We start from the raw sequence: 20,841 nt of genomic DNA on the forward strand, positions 1-20,841 counted from the left end.
CCTGCATATCTGCTTCTTTCACCTTTGAACTAAGGGAACAAATGGAAGCATTAATCCCCATTTTCCAGAATTCAATAGTCATTTAAGCAGAAGGTCAGGTACCTAATGGGCTGTCAGGTTCAGGCAGTCTATCCGCCCATCTCTGCGGCTCCTGAAGTGCCCAGGACCTGACTGACGGCCTCGGCAGCTGCACACTTTGTTTTCCTGCCAAAGCCCTATGAAATGTAAGCTGCGGTGACTGCATTCCAAATAGAAATTGGGATGACATATTCTGGTTTCATTGAAGGAGAAAAGAAAAAAAAATGCATGAAAAGGTACACATTGAGGCCTGAGAAATATGGTAAAGATGCTATTTGTTCCTGTTTCACCAGCACACTTTGATCTAATATATGTGTGCTGTCAGATGCCTACATCATGCCTCTTGATACGAACCCCACCGTGACTATGTTAGCTCTAGGACAGCTCACAGCAAGGCTAATTGTACTTGGTGGCACTGATAACGGTACTATGCAAGGCTGTGCACGTTTCTCAGACCTCTTCCTGTGCCACAGGCCCAGGGAGCAAGTTTTAAAAACTACAGCCTGGAAAGCACACGCATTTCTGTAGCTCCCAGAAATTTCCAAGAGGCATGCAAACAGGAGGGAGGCCTTTCCCTGCTCATTTAGACGTGGCCTGCTGTGCATAGTTTCTTTTGAACAGTCTCGTAAAACCCAAACATTTTTTTCCGAGCAGATCACAGGTCACGTAAGCTTCTCGAGGGATATATTGGTTACAGATGTTTTCGTGTAATAAAATATTCCACTCAACTGCAGTATTTCTAACTGATAATGCTAAACCTAAATTTCCCCTGTCTAATGGCTACGTCCACATACTCCTTCCCATGGTAAACACTGGCTCATTTGTTACTATTTGTATTTTTTATAAAAGTGTGTCACAAAGACAACATACTTCACTTTTGCAAATAGAGCCACAACACATACTTTGAGCTCTTCAGAAATGTGAAGTCCTTTTTCTTTTTTGCCTATCTGTAGAATAACTTATACCTAAGCTTCAGCATTATTATACTGATTTGCATTTTAAAGTTATCTAATTATTAAGCATGAATAATTTTAATAACTTTCCAAGATTTAACTTCATAACTTGGAATTATTAAAAGATATATATATTTCCTTCATTGGCTGAATTGCACAGGGCTAATAATGAAACATGGTTTGATTTCTTCCTTGCAGAGTTGTTAGGATAGGAAAGGTTGTTGTGAGGATCTCTCTGGAATATCAAACAGCTCACAATAAAAATAAAAATAAAATAAAGAAGGAAGAGGGTGAGGAGATGACCATTTGTTTTCAGAATACACTCATAATAGAGAATTACCAAGGATGGCTATGGACTTGGTAGAAAAGGAAGTCTCCTTCCTTAAAATGAGCCTCCCTCAAACCAGTACAGCTTGTGCTGTGGCACTGTAGTATGGCTCTATGAAAATTAACATATTGGAGTTTTTATTAAAAAAATTAGAGCACTATGCTCAAAACATCCATTCCTATTTGCTCTCTGTATTGCACCACCAGGATCTCCCTGGTCAAATTTCAGCTGCCACCATTAAGAACAATGTAACAAAATGACTCCTGGTATGACATTATTGCTTCTGTGTTGATGCTTCACAGATAAATTCAACCTCTTTTAATTATGTTTTATATGGCCTGGAAATGTAGTAGAAGCAGAACAGAGCATTCTCTGAGGAGAGAAATGTAATCTACTGAAGGACAACTGTCACAGAATCACCTAGGTTGGAAGAGACCTTCAAGATCACCAAGTCCAACCTCTGACCTAACACTAACAAGTCCTCCATAAACCATATCACTAAGCTCTACATCGAAACATCTTTTAAAGACCTCCAGGGATGGTGTAGAACCAGTACATTTTTGAGAAGACATGGAAGCTAGTAAAACCTGAAATTAGGATTCTTAGACTAGATCGAACAATCATTCTTACAAAAACTCTGCAATGCCACGATCCAGGTATTCACCACTTTCATGCTAATTTTCACTGTTTAACATCAGTAAAATACTTCGTTTCTTTCAGAGCTAACTGTAATCACGAACTGTCATATATAATTTTTGCAACTTTCAGATTCAAACGCATGCTTGTGCTCGGTAAAGAAAACCACCACTTTGCATTCCTGCAGCGAAGAGAAGCATGATTTAAAGGCTCACTGTAGAAAAAACATGGGATATTCCCCCCAAACTCCACAACCCACATTGAAAGGACAATTCAGTCTGCAGCATAGCACTCTGGAAGGATGTCATTCAGGTAAACAGAGGTGCTTCCAAAACACAAGAGGGGCGAGTGTGACTTCAGTGGCTGTGCAGTGTTTGGAAGACCTGAACTTTGCACGGCTCTAAGCAGGCAAGAGGAAAGCTTACTCAGGGGACATTTCTCCCATGCTCCTGCTAGTGTGCAGAGCACTATACTTCTCGCAGTCAGATTTGATTAGCTGTATGGTTATCCTGGGGCTGATACGGTACTTAAAACTGCCAGCACGTATGGGAGGGAACGATGCATCTCTGACAGCTCCAGCATTGGGAGGGAAGCCGTGCAGCAGCAGAGGATGGCTAAGGATGGCATCGGGGGCAGGAAGGAAGCACTGCACTGTGGCTGGCCAGTCTCCTTTCAAAAAATTGCAGTCTGGTTCTCTAAGCATACGGTCACACACAGAAAATAGAAGCCCAATCTGCTGATATTTGATTTTTTTTAAAACTGTTTTAGCGGTTTTCAGGGCAGTATGACTAAGGAGCAGCAAGAGCAAGTGGTTGCTGAGCATTAGTGACTTGAAAACACACAACAAGTCTTGCAGACTCCAACGCTCCTTTCCTCTTCTTTTAAACAGCCTCGAGCATGGCAAACACTAGCAACACGCAGATATAACTCCTCTAAGATCTGGCACACTGGGAAAAGGACCGGCTTCCTGCAATTAACATCACCTGGGCTCATCAGCAGACCTGATCTTCCAGCACTGCCCCTGGGAGCTGCCATCCACCTCCGGCTGCCACAGAGGCTGAGACGATTTTCCCTTTCTGCATTAGGCCACAATATTTTTGCTGGCTGCCTCAAATAAAAAAAAACACACACAGAAAAAAAAAAAAACAACCCACAACTCTGCTGACATTACTCCCAGGGCAGCAAATCCCTCTTTATTTTAGTGCACGCATAATGTGGGTAGCAGCAAAAGGCACAAAGACAACAACCTTGAAGCGCATCTACAGAAGGGGGTGGAAGCAAAGCAAACCCCTTGAGATACTCTGCAACTCCTGACACAGATACAACCTTACAATCCTGCAGGGTGGAAAAACAGTATTTGGAATGTGGTTTTGGTGTGCTTGGAGATATGTCTTTGTCTTGCCCCGGTTGCTTAAGGACAGCACCCAGAAAGCACAGCTAGCTACGATCTGTGCGAGCGTCTGTTGCTCATCTGTCTCCCTTCCCTGCCCCTTTATCTGCACAGCCTGTATCGTATCCCAAACTGCACGCTGGCTTCCCCGAATGTTTTAGTTTTTAAATAAATGCCTAATTAACTCACCCTTCATTTTAAACAATCATATGCAGCAAAACGCTCCAATTAAAGACGGAATGTCTACTAATTTAAGCCCAAAGGTTCTGTTAAGGCAAGTTTCATCAATCCTAAATATAGAAATGCATTCATAATTTTTTCCTTACTTTAATTAGGCTTTTTTAGGAGGGGGGGACTTGAATTTAAATATCCCTCTGCAGTATCTTCAGCTGCATTGCAGTAGTAGGAACCACACGTACAACACAAGAACCATACAACGAGAGATGACTTCTTAATTCTTCCACTCAGAAATAAGCATGAAGTGGAGGCACATGTTCCCCAGCATGGCAGTGTTGGAAGTAAAAAGGAGAGACTTCAGGAAGGTGGGACCAAATGAAACTTCTGGGTGATTTGTGTATGGAGAGATCTTGGTCCTTCTCTAATCTATAGTCTTAAGTGATGTGGGAGAAAATGGCATTCTGGCAGTCAAGGTGAAGGTGATGTGACTAATGGTACAGCAGGCAGACTAAGGGCAAGCCAGCACAGAGTGAACTGAAAAATATGCTATATGGGGCTCTTTGAACACATTACTTTGAACAGTTGCAGAATGCAAGGTCATGCTTCTTCAGATACAGGTTAAACTTGTAAGATGGCAAACTAATTTGGGAAGCAATGACTTGAAGAATGACTTCAGGGCCACAGGGATCCACAACTAAAACTCTGACAGTGATGCAGTGGCTAAGACAATTAATGAGCTCTTTCAATACATGAGCTAGGGAAGACACAAAGCAAAAAAACACATTGTTGTAATACTTCAGAGGAACACTACTAGGAACAGAGGAAGCTGAGGTCTTCCAAGGAAACAGAGTAGCAAGAAAAACAATGTCTTTAAGTGGTAGTCTTGGACCTGCTGCCTGCTTTGCCTGCGCTGGAGCTGAGCTTCCTGCTGTGACTGCTGGCACAAGTGGCGACAGGAGGAGATGCAGAAACCAGCTCCTCCCAGCCCCTACCATGCTCTCTCTTCCACTGCTCGGGTGGCAAGCCCAGGTCTTCTGTGCAAGCTCATGTTGCCCTCATTCCTGCAGTGACAGGATTCAGTTTCTCTTACATGGCTGAGAAGCCTGGGACTACTTCTGTCACTTCATTCTGCGATACTGAAATGACTGCAAGCATCCACGTTCATGTCTGGCATCCATACTTCACAAAAGATATTGACAAATTGGAAAGCATTCAGGAAAGAGCTGCAAGAAGGATTTGGAGTCAGAAAAATATGCTCTAAAGCAAGAGCCAGAAGTAACTCAATCTATTCAGTTTCACAAAGAGAAAGTTCAAAATGGCTCAATCACAGTCCATAAACACTTACATTAAAAAGAGCAATTTAATAAAGGGTACAACAAAATACAAAGCTGAAAATGGAAGTTTGAGACAAAATTCAGGCTAAAATTGAGGGGGAGCTGTTAGAAACAAAATGCAGTGAAGTCACTGGAACCTTTTACATTTGCATGCAGTGAATTTGCCATTACCTCATGTATTTAAAAAATTGAGATTGGATGTCTTAAAAATGATACTATCTAGCTCAAGCAGAACTTACAGGCTGAGTGAATTTGTCTAAGTGTATAACACTACAGCTGAGCTACCTAGATGATCATAACATTATATATGTTATAAGAACATATTTAGTTCTTGAGTGGGCTTCCACAATTCAGTTTTTCCTGTATCTGCTTTAAGTGACTGCAGCAGCTTTGCTGAACCCAATCTGAACTCCTAACTTGAGCCTTATGCTGTAAACATAACACATAGCCAGTTTCCTTCTCTTTAGACACCGTGAAGAAGTAATCCAAATACCTAAAGCTGCGTGCAGGCGAGCGCAGCACATTTCAAGACAGGAAGAGGTCTGTAAAGTTTCAAACTGCTCCCCTAAGCCAGGAGCCTAAAAGCGCCGCGCTGCTTCCCAGGTGCATTCCCAGGCACGCTTGGATCGCTTCAGCATGTGGGATCAGATGGAGAGCAGGGGCTCACCACCTAGAGCTCCTTTTCCCCAGCTCGCCTAGTCATGTTCAGCAGGACTGCGGGGAGGTGTTTTGGTATTTAAAGACTTGTTGGCTGCTGAACAGGCAGAGTTTCACCAGGAGTGCCACACGGTAGAACTGGACAAAGCAGGACAGCCTGGATATAACCAGGTTTGAACTAGGGAAATCCGGTACCTTTGAAACCAACTGCAAAAATACCGCATGCTTTAGTTTAATGAAGGCATTAACATTGCAGAAGTGATATTAGGTGCTGGCAGTGTTTCCTAGCAGTCTGTGAACTCAGGGAATCATGCCTGTATGTGGCCAGGAGACAGACTCAGGAAAGGCACACTCTCCCATCCAGTTCAGCTCCTCTGTGAAACTGCTTGCAAATCCGTAGCCCTTTCTTCTCTTTACCACCATAAGAGGCATTTACTATTTTTATGATCTCAGGATGGAAAAAATATTAATCAGAAGCAGCAGTAACAATTTCTTTTTCTTCTCCAATCTGTGTGGCATTAAGCATAATTATATAAATAACTGGAATGGCAGAAACAGACAATTGCTGGCTTTGTATGGGTATTGGAAAAGATTATACTGTTTTTATCATGTCTCTCAAATAATGGATATCTTCCAAGTCTACTGTCAAGGAGGCTGCTTGCTGCTTTAATGCTGATATGAATATAATCTTGAAAAAATACTGAGAAAGGGTCTTTCCACATACTTTCCATCAGGAAAGATTACTTAAGTAAACCGTTTAACCTGCTATTGACCTAAAACCTAGTTACATAAATGTTTTAAAAATTACTTATCCATCCTGAGAAGATAAAAGTAATCTAGTGAAGTCAAGGATAACATAGGAAGCCCCTTAATGATGGCTGTATTCTCTACAGCTTCTATTAGCATATGATTTTTCTGCTGGCAAAGCAGATACAAATGAACTGCGAGAATACAGGTGTGTGCAAGCTCTTCCTCTTTGTGAGAGACTGGAAAAAGATGCACATAAAAAACTGTAAAAACCTGCAAAGTGCTTGTACAAGGAGAACCTTACTATTTTTCCCTTATTTTTTTTCCATTATCTATAATAAACATAACTGCACCTTCTCTTTAAAACCAACAGTAAAAATTACTGAGGCAGTAGGAAACTTGAATACAGAGGATATGCCAACCAAATACCTGAGTTAACATCACCCCAAACTTAAAAAATAATGATGGGATGAGAAGAAATGGAAAAAAAAATAAAATAAAGGAGTCTAAAACTGTGTTTCCAGATTGCTGAATGAACACTCAGAATTTACCAGGACAAATTAAACCAAGTGCAGCATGGATGCACTGGAGATACAAAGTGCTACAGGCATCCGGCTGCAGAGCAGGCAGAAAAGCCAGCATGTTTATCAAACCTAATGAAGGCTATCTCCCAAAAGGTGAGAGTACCAAAAAGCTTCATCTACGAAAAGTGCCCCCCACTTCAACATTTTGGCTTTGCTGCTACTGCAGGTAACCACTCCGCTCAGTGGCATGGAACAAGAAGAGCCCCTCGGGCATCTCGCCTCTCCCCGTCTCTCCTCCCCTGCAATCAGCTGCCAGATGCAAGTTTGGAAGTCTTCAGCATTTCGTCTGACAGCATAAATGTTATGTTTTTTCATAAGCTGAGCTACTCATCTGCTCTGCTGCACACTCTGGCCACCTGCCTCCATTGGGCACATGAGGCAGGGCGGCTGCCTGCGTGTCAGGGACCAAAGCTGTTGCTAATACCAGCAGCTATGTCTGACCTTCGCTGCCATAGTATTATCCAAACCCATGTTTTTTTCCTGCCAGACAGATCACATTCTCAGCAAGCCTCCCCCTCACCTTAAGGAAACAGCAGCAAACTACAGAAGCAAACTACAGCCATGTGGTCCATGGCAGCATGCTGAAAATTGTTAGGATGCTGCTCAAATTGCCCACGCAGCTCCAACAGGCTGCAGCTGGACCAGGAGGTGTTTTCTTGGCTGTAAACCTGCCCACACACTGCAGTGAGGCCTGATGCCTCTTTTTTTTTTTTTTCCCACATATGCACATCATTTTCCCTTCTACTTCCTCTGGGAGGGCTCTATTTAAATAAATAAATAAAAAGCCCTCCTTAATAAATTTGTAATCTCACCAGCCACCTATATTTCTGCCTCCTGAAGTGTTAAGAGGAAGAAAAAAAAAAAAAAAGCAAAAAACAAAAAAACGAACTAGTACTTGATACTTCTGTCAATAAAGAGTATGCTCAGGATCAAAGGAATAAAAATGCTAATTACGGTGCACTCTGTAACACCTCTCTCCCGAGCCAAGTGCTCTGATTAAGTTAACCGTCGTGCTAATTATAATAGCGTTTAGCACAGCTGGGGCCGAAGAAAAGCCACCTTGTACCAAAGCATGGTTACCGGCCTCAGAATGAGATGAGGCATATTTATACCCTACAAGAAACTTGCCTCCAGTCCACAGGAAAAGCCTCTGCTCATTTTAAATACTCAAAAAGTATGAAGCCTACCACAGATTTTGTTCAGTTATTTGTATTAAATAAAAAAAAAGGGGGACATTTAATTTGTTGTTTTTAGTCATGCTGGAGTCAGAAGCTTATTGCCCAGAAATTAAGTTACCAGCTCCTGAGGGAAGGTACAGCAGGTTAACACATCTCTCCAATTTAGAGGGGAGCCCACTCTCCTGCCTTTTCTCAGTCGATACAGCTGTGAAGTATTCCGGTGAAGAGAGAAGAAGGCCACTGCTCTCTATATTTTCATTTAAAATGGAATGAAGTAGCACGCAATTACTGGCAAAACCACCTGCCACATTTCAGCAGCAGGTTGGGATGGAGAACCGGGTGATAAATGAGGGCTGAGTCTAAGTGAAAGTTAATCCTTCCCACCAAGTCCACGAAGGAGGGGGAAAAAATATAACAAAATCAATAAATTTCTGCAGCTCAGAAAATTGTATCTTCAGTGGATGCTTACAAACCTTGTTGCACGTAGCATAATTGGAAGAAAGATTTTTAAACAGTTATGCAGCTACAACCACATCTTCCATCCCTCACTTCCCTCTGTGAAGAACTCATCAGCGATTACTGGCAGCACCTTTCCAATCCACCTGGTTGAAGTTATAAGGGCTGCATGCCACGAAGGAGCTAAAAGGTAAGAAAATTACTTGCATTTCAGCATCACTCCTCAAAAATGACTGTTTTGTACTATTCAGCCTCCTGGAGCTTTTGAGTAGCAGCAGATGAGCAGACTGTTTTTCAGCATGAATTCAATAATTAACTCTGAATTAAACAAGTCATCTAAACACAATGATGCTACTAATTCTCCTGAGTGGATATGTACTTGCTGAATTCCAGGCCTGTTCTATGCGATCCTGTTTCAGTGCAGAGATTTGGCAATCACTGATACCCCTGTTATGTGGCACCTACCCATTCACTTCTTATATATTTAATTTGCTCCTTTAGTTACACACATGCACACTCCTATATGTGTAAATACAGCACCATCTTATGCATATTGGTTATCTTTATCTAAATTCCTCACTGCTCTGACAGGCCGGTAAGGATTTAAGTGGCTTTAATCCACTGTCTCATCAAAGAGGCTTATTATTGCTCTTATTTGGATGGGAAAGAGGAGAGGTCCTTCAGAAGCAAAGCCCAATATATTGGCTGAGCTGCTTGAAAAAGCAGAAACCTGAGAAAAGCATGCTTTGAAAGGGTGAAGACCACTGATAGCCCTTTACCAATACCATTTCCAGGTAAACAAGTATCAAGACACCATGTAAACATTTTGGACAGGAGTCTGTGCTATTTTGGGGGTCTGTGAATGGGGCTTAGAGCTGTCCATGAAGGATTTCAGTCTGTCATACATGTAATAGAAATTACAGTAATAAAGTGAAAACTAGGGCATTTGAATCTTCTACTTTGTCCACTGACATCCTTGGATGCGAGGCCACTTAATCGAGTATAATCCACCTACACGCTGCCTTCCTGCCTTTCACAGATCCTTCTATGTGGGGCTGCTCTGCTCCAGCACCTCGCTCTGTCCATGGGTGGGGGAGACGGGCATGAGAGGACAAGCAGGGAGGGAAAGGCAATGTCTCATCACCGTCATCCCTTTGTCTCTCAGCTGCTAAATGGCAACGGGCAAGCCCTGTAGAAAGGATCACAGTATTATAGGGTGTCAGCAGAGCCTACAGCTGGCTGGGGAAGAGCAGCACACAAAGTTGGTTATTTGGCTAATAGCTAGGGTATCAGACACTGTTGCGTACATTTAGGATGATGACATTACTTTATATTGTGTGTATCTTCCACTGCTGAGGTAAGCTTAAACATGAATTCTTATGTACTGTTAGCATTTCATGCCAAATTAATTTCCACTCTATGCATGCATACCTCCAGGACAGGCTGGGAAAAGATTATGCAGTAGATACTCATGTACCATGATGATGGGCATAATAGGGTAAAAAGAAATGGTGGAATAATTGAGGAAGCAGAAAGGCAAATTGCATACCACAGCATTAAGACAGATAGTTTCCTGGGATGACTTTATATGGGGTGTCTGCAATGCCTACACCCAAAGTGTTCAGGTTGCATTCTGCTGTCAGTTGAAACTCTTAGCTGACAATGCAGAGCTAACTAAACAGATCTGCCTAGTTTCTTTTTCCTGAGTTTTATTACAACAGTGCTTTTTACTGAGGAAGAATTGTTGCTGTAAAAATGAATGCTTATATATACACTACCTAATTATTTCTGTTTATCATAAAGTAATTGGAGGAGCTATTAAAGCACGGTCACCAAAATATTTGGATTTGGCTACGGTTTAGAATATTAATTACCCAAAATTTAACTCTTGAAATAATATCAGCTAATGATATGTGCTTCACTTGGGAGTTAAACACTTAAAGTAAAAAGCTCATGTCTGACAAATTGAAAGTAATTTCACATTGAAGTAAATTAAACGAATTTCCCAGATGTTGCTATAAGAAGAGACTCAAGGAGGTGAAATGAAAGTCACTGCTGATGCATTCAGACACTTACCGTGAAGTTCTCAAGAAGGAAACATTTTAAAAGAGAACTGAAAAAAAAAAGGACACATCAGAGGCGGGAAGCCTGTGGTCCCACTGACAGTCTTCATCTGAGCATCTTGTGGCTCTGCAGTTTCAAAGGGGGCCCACATTTGTGCATGGAAAACAATGCATAAACACCAGAGTGAAATCGGTCTTGTTCGAAGGGTATTGGGTAGTCAGAAGGATCTAGTCTCACTCACAGAATCACAGAATCATCTAGGTTGGAAGAGACCTTCAAGATCACTGAGTCCAACCTCTGACCTAACACTAACAAGTCCTCCACTAAACCATATCCCTAAGCTCTACATCTAAATGTCTTTTAAAGACCTCCAGGGATGGTGACTCAACCACTTCCCTGGGCAGCCTATTCCAATGCCTAACAACCCTTTCAGTAAAGAAGTTCTTCCTAATATCCGACCTAAACCTCCCCTGGTGCAACTTTAGCCCATTACCCCTCCAGGTGAAGTATAAGAAAATTAAAAAACCCACACTGTTATTTAGAAAGTAAATGAAGATTTGCAAGCTTATCATTGATACTAGTTAGTTCTTAGCATTTTGCTGTGGCAAATTGCAAAGTACAAAAAAGATCTGGAAATTCCAGCTTCTCCCTATTAAGCAGAAGGTTTACCAGTATATAGAAATATATATAGTTGACTACGACAAACATCAAGATCTAGCAGCATCCTTGCATGAAAATCCCACGACTACCTTGCCTTCTTTTCTTCCCCAGTGATTCCCACTCCACTTGAGTAATATCTCCTTCTACCCTACCTGAAACTGAGTAAAGAAGCTACAAGTTTAAGAGGGCAGGGAGGAAAGGAAGTTTAACAACCCGCAATTTATTGCTGTATCCCAGACAAGCCTATACACCCACCTCTCTTCTCTATCAGTTGCAAAGGCACTCCAGGTGCTTCATGCACAGGACTGGTGATGCCCACAGAGCAGCCAAGGGTATCCTTCCTTTCAGGGTGATCAAGTATTTTCCATATTCTCTGCAATTTTCTCTCCCAGCTGCTTCCTTATCCAGCCGCTCATCTAAACTCCTGGTGGTGTTTGGTTTGCTATTCCTTCTAAATGCTGGAGATATGGAAAAAAGCCCTCTCATATTTGATTCCAGTCTTCAGTTTCACTCGCAGATCAGGATTTTACACTATGGATTTGCAAGAGCAATGGAATAACAAAACTGGCTAAGTTTCTCTGTTTCATTAATGTAATCATTACATTTTTCCTTTTTTTATTTTATTTTTTTCCCATGTTTCACTAAATTATCTTCCAATAAAATGGAAAAATTATTTTATTAAAAGTAGTGATTACGTCAAGTACATCCTCTTATTAGGATTACAGATTTTCTACAGTTTACTTGGAAATCTGCTTTACAGCACAACAGATGTCAACTTTTCATGCTAGACTAACAAAAGCATCTATTCCTTTCTCATCTGGTGACCAAAGCAATATATGAAAGGAAAAAACAACTATTTGAAGAGTACAAGGGGGTCTAATTTCTAGAGTTAAAACACCCCAAAGTCTACAATGTAATACCACGGAAGAAGAAATACAGGGTTATAAAATCCCAGATCAACAAACATTTTTGATAGTCATGTAAAAAGCTCAATATTTTGGCTAGACAGTAAGCATTGCCAACTTTTGATTCTTGGGACATAACCAATTATACTCCCTTAACATTGATAATGTAGATTGATAACCTCCTAGATTTGGTATCTGTAAACAGAACATAATAAAATAGAATCTAAACTCCAGATGCATATTTCACACCATTTTGTCAGGCTAGTTGACAAACTGCTCTGTAAATACTCCTTCTGTGTTTCACAATGCTTGTCTTTGGGTATGCCCAGTGGTATAACAGTAATAACTAAACCACAATGCTGGAATAATATTAGCTCCTTCAACTGCAAGAAAAAAAATTAATTCTAATTAAATAGAAACACCACATTTTTAAGATATATACAAGGCAGTAAGAGAAAACTATTCCAAATGAAGACTTCATCAACACTTCAAACTCTGTAAGTGTCAGCACTTCTGACTGGTATTGCAGGAGTCTCCTGTGAGACTCACCTACAGGCCAATGCTCATTTTTTTTCATTTTGTTCAAGCATAAGCACAAATTACCGGGGTTTGCAATGAAACTTATCACATAGAAGTGGGCAACTTTAGCATGCCACAGAGGGATACAGAGAAGCAGTCAAAACCCTCAATTCTACCACCTCCTTTTTCTTTTTAATATTTCAGCAACATACCTCATATATCAACAGATCCAAAATTTATCTAATTTTAAAGTAACCGCTTTGGTCTATTTGGTAAGAAACAGAAGCTAGCCAAATAACAGTGGGTACACCAGCTCCTTCTCTGGGATTCACTCTTAACGTGTTTTGGCAATGAAAGAAACTACGCTGTTCCCAGGATTTCAGTCCTGTATGGCACTTCAACACAACACACACAAACTGTTTTTTCCAACACAAAACTGCGCTGAAAAAGAAGCATTTCTGAACAGGAGGAAAACACAAAAACAGGCAGAAGATAACCAAACCCCTAAAACATTTCAGAACCCTACAAATGTCTCAAGTTATCCCCAAAGTATGCATATACTGGTTTTAAAATGATTCAATCTTGGTGATAGCCTCAGGTGCCAATACACTACAGATTTAAACCATATATCAAAATATTAATTTCTGATCATTTAAAACTCTTAAAAAGAGAAGAAAACCCCACACTTACCCATTTAGGGTGAGGATGTTATTGCACAGTCACAATTTAAAAGAGAGAAAGAAAAGTCCCAGAGGCAGACAGGGACTGAGCAAAACTGCAACCTCCAAGGAAGCTTTTTTAATAGTGACTTTTTTTTTTTTTTTTTTCTTTTTTTTTTTTCCTCAGGTAAGGGTGAATTTCCTTTCACATTCCCCTCTAAAAGCCACTCTGAGCCTACCACAGCACTGGGTGACAAGGTGACCTTTCCCCTGTGAAAGGAAATGCGGAAATATTGGGCTCCAGGACCAAGGCCTACCGATACGCTTCCTTGCTTTTCCTAGGCTCTGCAAAATTCATACACGTAGAGGAAGGACATTACTCTCAGATAAGAGAAAAAGAAGAAAAGCAAGAAAAAATTGAAAACTTCAGTGAAAACCTTAGTCTGGACGAACAAGGGACTCGGTTTTACCTCCAAAAAGGTTAAGGTCACCAGACTAGCCTTCCTACTTTCTTACCGCAGGGACAAAAGAACACACCACAAAGCAAGTAATGCACGTAGCACAATTGGCAGCTGGCTTGAAAATGCTCGGGTTCAATTGACTATGAAGAATGAATTACCCTTATGTTTGAACAAAAAAAAAAACAACCTGATCTCACCAGGCCAGAAGTACAACCACATTCCAGGCGCGATGTGTGACAGCGCACAGAATGCGAGTTTCAATTTATTCTGCACATTTGAGCACACACAAAAGCCTATATGGTTCTCATTGAAATAAAAGATATCTCCAAATTTTTAAAAGAGCACAGAATGATTTAGGTTCTCGCTCTCATGTGGAAGAAATAACTTTTCATAGCATTTGCTGTGCTTTCTCTTGGATGTGGGATTTAAGTCACCTATATTATTTTCATATCTGTAAACAACCACCAGTGGATTAAAGATCTTCCTTATTCCTTCAACTTTTTTTTTTTTTTTTTTTAATGGAAATTTCTTTGACAAAGGCCAACAAAGCATTCTGTCTCAAAGAAAGAGCACTGTAGATACCCACCACTTTCAGCAAGGACATTTAGATGCAACTCCGCAGAGTTTACTTAGATTAGCCTAACAATGTTCATAAAAAGGAGCTCTGAACCTTTCACCAAGATTAGGCTTTAGTGGTGGAACAGCTTTAACAAGCTCATTCATTAGTGGCGGGGGTGTCTTTGGGGTGCCAGTCCAGCGGGCCTTCCCTGAGCAGGTGTTCCTGCCCAGCTTCGCCCCCGCGCTGTCTGGCACCTCCGCCTCTCTGTTGGCCCTGCCAGCCAACGGGGCCCAGCCATGGCCTACATGCTTCACAGGCCACTGCACGCCGAGAGTAGATGGAAGGAGATGCCACTCGTGGAGATGGAAGGAGAAAATACGGCCCAAGATATCGCCCAAAATATTGACCCAAAAACGCATGGGTTAGCTCTCTCCACACTCGCAAACTTACTCCTAAGGACATCCATGCGAAACGGTGATTGCGCATGGAAGGCAAATGCCGCACGAGATGTTTGGACCTGATGTAGAACGAATTAGGACAAACTGTGAAGAACATAGCTAGGATAAGTGAGGAGAGCACATTCCAAGACTGATTAGGAAAAGGCACTGAGTAATTTGAAGAGGGCCACAATTTAGGAGATCTAATGTGACCATTTTATTTATTTTGTTGCTCAGACCCCTGGCTCCAGAGGCCTTCCCCAGCTGGAACACCATCCCACCTCCCCGAGGCTGCCAATACCGTACAAAAGCGACGATCAAGTACAGTTTGCTACATTGTGCAAATGAGCCAGAGGGGTCTGAGAGACAGCAGGGATTGAAGAACACAATGAATTAAACATAACTGAAGTGTACACAACAGGAATCAAGAAACAGGACATTTGCATTGGCTGTAGGTGTTTATGGAAGCCACTGATGTCAGTGTTCTTCAGGTTATAGGAAGCATTCTGGGTTGATTCATAATTAAATGGGAATCTTCATGCATATAGCTACTTACAAATTATGTAGTTACAATTTAGGCAAGCCATTGTTTAAATTTAATTAAAAGCTAGTGATTTTATTACTTTGCACAAAACAATATGAACCTCTGTAAGGAAAAAAAAACTATAAAAACCTATGAAACTAAATGAAAATTGTGCTTCCTCATCCTACTCCCCTTCAGCAAGTTTAATTCAAATGCTATTACTAGTGTTTTTTTTTTTTTTTTTTTTTTTTTTTTCTAACATATCATTTAGAGATAGGACAGAAAGGATTTAAAAAAATGTTTGGAAAGAAGGATAATGAGCCCTAGTTAAGTCAAAAGCTACCAAGAATTGCACTCCTAAATATTAAAGAGAACATTAAGTTAGTAACCAATTTCAACAGGAAGCATTTTAGTGTTTGCAGCCAGGAACATAATAATTAAGTACAAAACACGCTGTAACAATATCAGTTCTCATTGGAACTGCTTTAATGGGTACTTTTTGTTTGCTTGTTTCTCTATTAGAAAAATAAATATCTTAAATCTTGAATGGCATTTATGTGATAATGTAATTTTCTGGAAAAAAAATATGTAAAAGAAAGAAAAAGGAAACACCTGGCTAAAATTTGTCCCACTGTATGAAACAAACAATTTTCATGAGGAGAGCCAACAGCAGTGCCCATGACCACATCACCTAACATGAACTCCTGAAAATCATTTTGCCCTTGCAAGAACATGCTTGCAAGTCACAAAGATGCATTAGGTCCCTCCTCAATAGTTCCATATGAACCGTATACTCTTGTTTTACTACCAGAAATCTATGAGATGTCTACCACAGCCAAAGAAATGACTTGCAACAGCACAAAACAAGAAGAAAAAAAAAAAAAAAAGAAAGAAAAGAAGGTAAGGGAAGCAAGCATGAGCTAGAAAACAAGCTACCTTGGAAGATGGAGGAGAAATATTAAGACATCGTGCTGACCAAAGGAACTCAGTTATTCCATCTGGGACGCCGAGCACTGGCTCTGTCTTCTTTACAGCCTCCCCCTCCACATGGGTTACTACAAAAGGCAAGTTGCATTCCAAAAGGTAGTCATTTTCTCTTTTTTTTTTTTTTTTCTTTTCTTCTTAAATGAAAGACACAGCATTACTTTCTCTTCCCCTCGCAAATAGCTCTGAGCTGGAATGCAGAATAAATGCCTGAAAGACTACTCTGTGCTGGAGGGTTTAGCAGCAAACCAGCAGTCTCAATATGAAACAGATGTGTCACAACAAGTTTTGGGTGGAGAAATGTGTTCACTCATGGTATGAGAATGCTCAGGAGGGACTGCCTCTCACCATGCAGACACAGAAACTATTAAGAAAGGCAGGAGCAGGCTCAGCAAAACCTTGCCAGGAGAAGGAGTGATGCAGACTTTCTTTAAAGCACCACGATCATTCATTCTTCAGTACTTTAACAGGGCCCCAGTGACGTGTGCACAGCATTACTGTGTGTTAAATACATATTTTTGTAGTACTGAGAGTCCCAGAGATCTTGAAGCTTTTCCACAAGGGCAACTAGGATAAAGTAAATGATGATTTTGCCAGGAAAATCTGGAGTATTCTCAGGTTGATTATGATCTTCAAGCTGTTTTTCTCTCCCCAAAATCAGAGCACAGAAGTGGAATTTAATTCTGGTGGATGCATTTCACTGGCTACACATAATTCAGAATTATTCTCTTATGACGTAGACATGCAAGGCACTTAAAGAATATATCCCTGCCCCAAGCAATCCAAGAATCTAATCTAGACGTAATTAGGAGTAGGCAAGTACTTAGGGAAATTAGTCATTAGTTTGCAAATTCAGATTTCTGTCTCTCAGCTATAAGCCTCCCTTTTATTTAGTTCTCCCTTTCCCTTTTTCCATGTCTTTTGTGGTGAAAGAGCACAGAAATAATGCTGTACAGTAGCAGAAATTTGGGAGGTCCTGCATAGATCATTCCACGATTAGTTTTGTTAGGTGGCACAGAAGGAAGAAAGTGTTCAGTAAGAACTATTCCTAAACTGAAACAGAAGCAAACTAAAAACTCAAGAAAAACAGAATAGCGGCAAGGCACTCAAAACCAAAAAAGCTGGCAATTCAGGCTGTGGATAGATGTTAGGAAAGAGCGAAGAAGGGAGCTTGTTTCTTCCTCCCTGCACCCACTGTTTTGAATTTCAAAATGATATCCAAATGAGCTCCCTTCCAGACGGTGTAATAAGCACACAGACCCACCTGTAACAGGCAATTTCTCTTAGAAAAACCTCTTAGAACACATTTCAGGCCCCAAACACAGAGAACAGACAATTAGCAAATGACGGCCTTGGTGTGAAGGCAAGCATTTTAAAAAATCCAGCTGCCATATGATGTCAATATACGACGGTAACACGAATAATAAACGCTAAGAGCAAACCGCTGCTCTGCGGTGTTGCAGGCTGAACTCGACTTTCTCGTCTCTGATGTGCCTATCGTCTCAGCATCACTGCCTCGGCCGACTTCACTGTTTGTTTGTTTGTTTTTTTTTGCATAAAGGGGAAGCTCTGAAGTGCTACAGGATGCCAACGACATTTCTAGGAGAGGCCTTTGATTTCCCACGAGGTCCTGAGCCCGTTCATGGTGCTCCTATGCACCAGTGGAGGCAGCAGCAAACGCCTGAGCGCTGCCTTGGTGCTGGCTGGGATCCCTTGGCTGAGTCAGTTCACAGCGGGTCTGTAAGCACAGGACAGCCCATGTGGTGACAGGCAGAGCTTAAGAAAAGCCAGGTACAGTTGTGCAGGGTAATTGGTAGGCAAGAGCTAAGTGAAGAGAGCTTGCCAGGAGGAGAGGCTCAAGTGCCTGTAACATTCCTTACCCATTACTATACCAAGAAGCTGAGAACAGACTGGCACAATCAGTGCTGGGTGCGGGCCAGGAAAGCAGCTCCGTGGACATGGTGGACAAGTTACAGGTCTTGCAACAGCAGCGCCAAGCCCAGTTCAGGGCTCTCGTGCCACAGCCTCTGCTCCCCTGGTGGGAAGTTTTGGGAGCTGGGCAAGGAGCAGCCGGCGCACCCAGCCAGTGACCGGCACAGAAGGACACATATGCTTTGACTCCAAGTCTGGCTTCAAACTAACTTCATCCCTTTTTATGTCAAGCAAGCTATTTATTTGGAAGGATGATCTGGAGGGAAAACCGAGACAGACAGGGAAGTGTTTGGCACTGTCAAGTGCACCGGGATGTTTCATGCATTTCTAAAAGGGCGAGCTGGCTCGCTGGCACATGCAGGGCAGCCAATCTTCACTCAGCACAGACTCATTTCTATGAAGATTTATTTTAATAAGTTAGAACCTGTGGCCAGAGCACTGCTCCTGGGACAACCACGCTCCTCCTCCGTGCAGGGCGCGTGACAGTGATGGCAGTAGGGCGAGGAAGGGCACAAGGGTCCTGGATGCTGCCAGCTTCCTCCCAGTAACCAGGTGGAGAGAGCCCGTAGTAGTTCACCACCACACAGCAAACAGCAGGGAGCAGGAGTGCATGAAAGTGCCAGGAAATTCAATTCGCTGCCTGCCATCCTCCACATATTACCCAGGTTTTGAGTAGCTCAGAAGTTGCTTATGGATGGCTGGGCTGTTCAGACAGATGTATTGCAGTTGCTTGTATGCAGCCAAAGAAGATTGCCTGCTATTATTCCTGTCCGCAGGCAGATGACGATGAAATCATTAGGGAGACCCACTTCTGAGGTCAGCTCTGGGAAATTTATTCATAAAGGATCAATTCAGCTAGGCTTCTTCAGCTCTTAGCTACTGGCTATTTGGGAGGATAACAAACTTCCTAACCAACTTACAATTGCACATCGTCAAAATTTCTTATCAACAGGGCTTGAAGTAAAACTAAAGGCTCAAACAACATGAATAATAAATGAAAATGACTTGTACTGGTACACTCAGCAAAACCCAGGGGTGGGGGGAAGTGGAGCTCCGCTTTGATTCAAATTCCCTTTCTTTCAAACACTGCATTTCTCTTCCTCCTGCTCTGTATCCCAGCACAGGTTACATGGTTTTGCTTGCTGAGCCAAAATCTAAAACCTGCCTTGATGGCTTGTGCTTCTGTCCAGGGCAGGAGGCGTGCACATTTACACACTTTGCAAAGATGACTCCCAAAGGATTGCATTAAAGAAACAGTGTGACAAACAGAGAGAAATACAAGCAATTATAGCATCCCAGTGCTGAAAACCTGAAATGTACACATGGACAGACAGACATTCCAAAAAATCCATTCTAAGATGTGCATCTCTGTGATTTGAACTACTCCAGCTGGGAAGGGCTGAAAGGCCAACAGAAAGAAGGAACAAACAAAAAAAAGTGATATGTCAGGGGGTGCTCATTTGGCTTACCTGGAAATCATGGTTTTCCAGCTGATTTTAGCTGTTCTGGTAAGATATGGGGTGCTTTAGGACAACATTTTGCATATAGCTGTAGGTCTTAATAGCACTTGAACTGGGTGGTCGCCAGAAATAACCACCCCCATAAGTTCAGGACAATAAATCTGTGCTAAAAACAACTGCAAACCATGTGACTGAGGTTTTGGCTAAGGGAACTTATCTGATTGTATGACTATCATGTTCTGAACAAGGGTAAAACATGCAGGGGGAAAAATATGAGCAAAAGAAAAGTGAAATAGGAAGCTGAAGGACAGGTAAAACAGGATCCGAACAGTTTCACTTCATTATGAAGGAATTCAGCCCATAGCTGGAGGATAAATGTAGGCAGCACAGGCCTTGTATAATGAAAAAAGAAAGCAACCAACACAACAAAACCTGTCTAACTTAAGGAATTAACATGTTGACTTTTCACTCTGCCATATGGGTACTCAACATTTTCTCAGTCTGACAAATGAGTTTGTTCAGGGTGTTTAGAAAACTGTTGGATTTGCATCTTTCCCTCTTGGGCTGGATAAAATGATTATATTGTCAGAGACATTCAGACAAACTCTAAAATCCTGATATTTTAAAATGTTCCATAATACTACCTCAGACCAAGCAGAACCCTTAAAAAACACACAAACTGTTACAATGGGAGGACCAACTCTTTCTGCTATTGACGTGAATCAAAGAGCTCCCTTCAAAATACTTCTCTTCCAACACTTGTAATTTCCCCTGCTCGATATTCACCTGAATTGGCAGAAAATCTGGAAGAGGTGGAGGGCTGTGAAGGAATGCTTGTAATAGCAAACTCCACAATACCCTAAGCCATATTCAGGTATGAAGAGCCTCAGTTCCAGAAGCTGCTCTGGTTTCAGAGTGGTAATACAAAGCTCCTCAAATTTAGTAACAGGGACTCCATCGTTGCTCTGTAATCTCAGTGAACTTCCTATGAAAGCCAGGGAAGCTTTGATTTCATCAACGCTTCATGGTTCTGTGCTGAATCTTAAAACGAATGAGATGCAGTTGTGGCACCAGCTTGCCATCAGACATCCCCCATGCCACACGTGCCAACACACTCAGCCTACCCAAGCGCACCTCAGTGCCATGCAAGGTGGCTATTT

General features: G+C 41.7%; 1 protein-coding gene across 5 annotated transcripts in view; it reads right to left on the bottom strand.

Annotated features, from left to right (window-relative positions):
* PLXNB2 (plexin B2) overlaps positions 1-20,841 on the bottom strand; it is a 257,287-nt gene that overhangs the window by 129,852 nt on the left and 106,594 nt on the right. Inside the window, exon 1 of one of the 5 annotated variants that reach the window (XM_032197610.1) lies at positions 16,242-16,279. The exons of the other annotated variants lie outside the window; for them this stretch is intronic. The gene's annotated coding sequence lies outside the window, so the exon portion shown is untranslated. Of the gene's footprint in view, positions 1-16,241; positions 16,280-20,841 lie in introns of those variants that run through there. 5 annotated transcript variants of the gene reach the window in all.

This window comes from Aythya fuligula, chromosome 1 (genome assembly GCF_009819795.1).
Source record: "Aythya fuligula isolate bAytFul2 chromosome 1, bAytFul2.pri, whole genome shotgun sequence".
NCBI classification, from domain to species: domain Eukaryota; kingdom Metazoa; phylum Chordata; class Aves; order Anseriformes; family Anatidae; genus Aythya; species Aythya fuligula.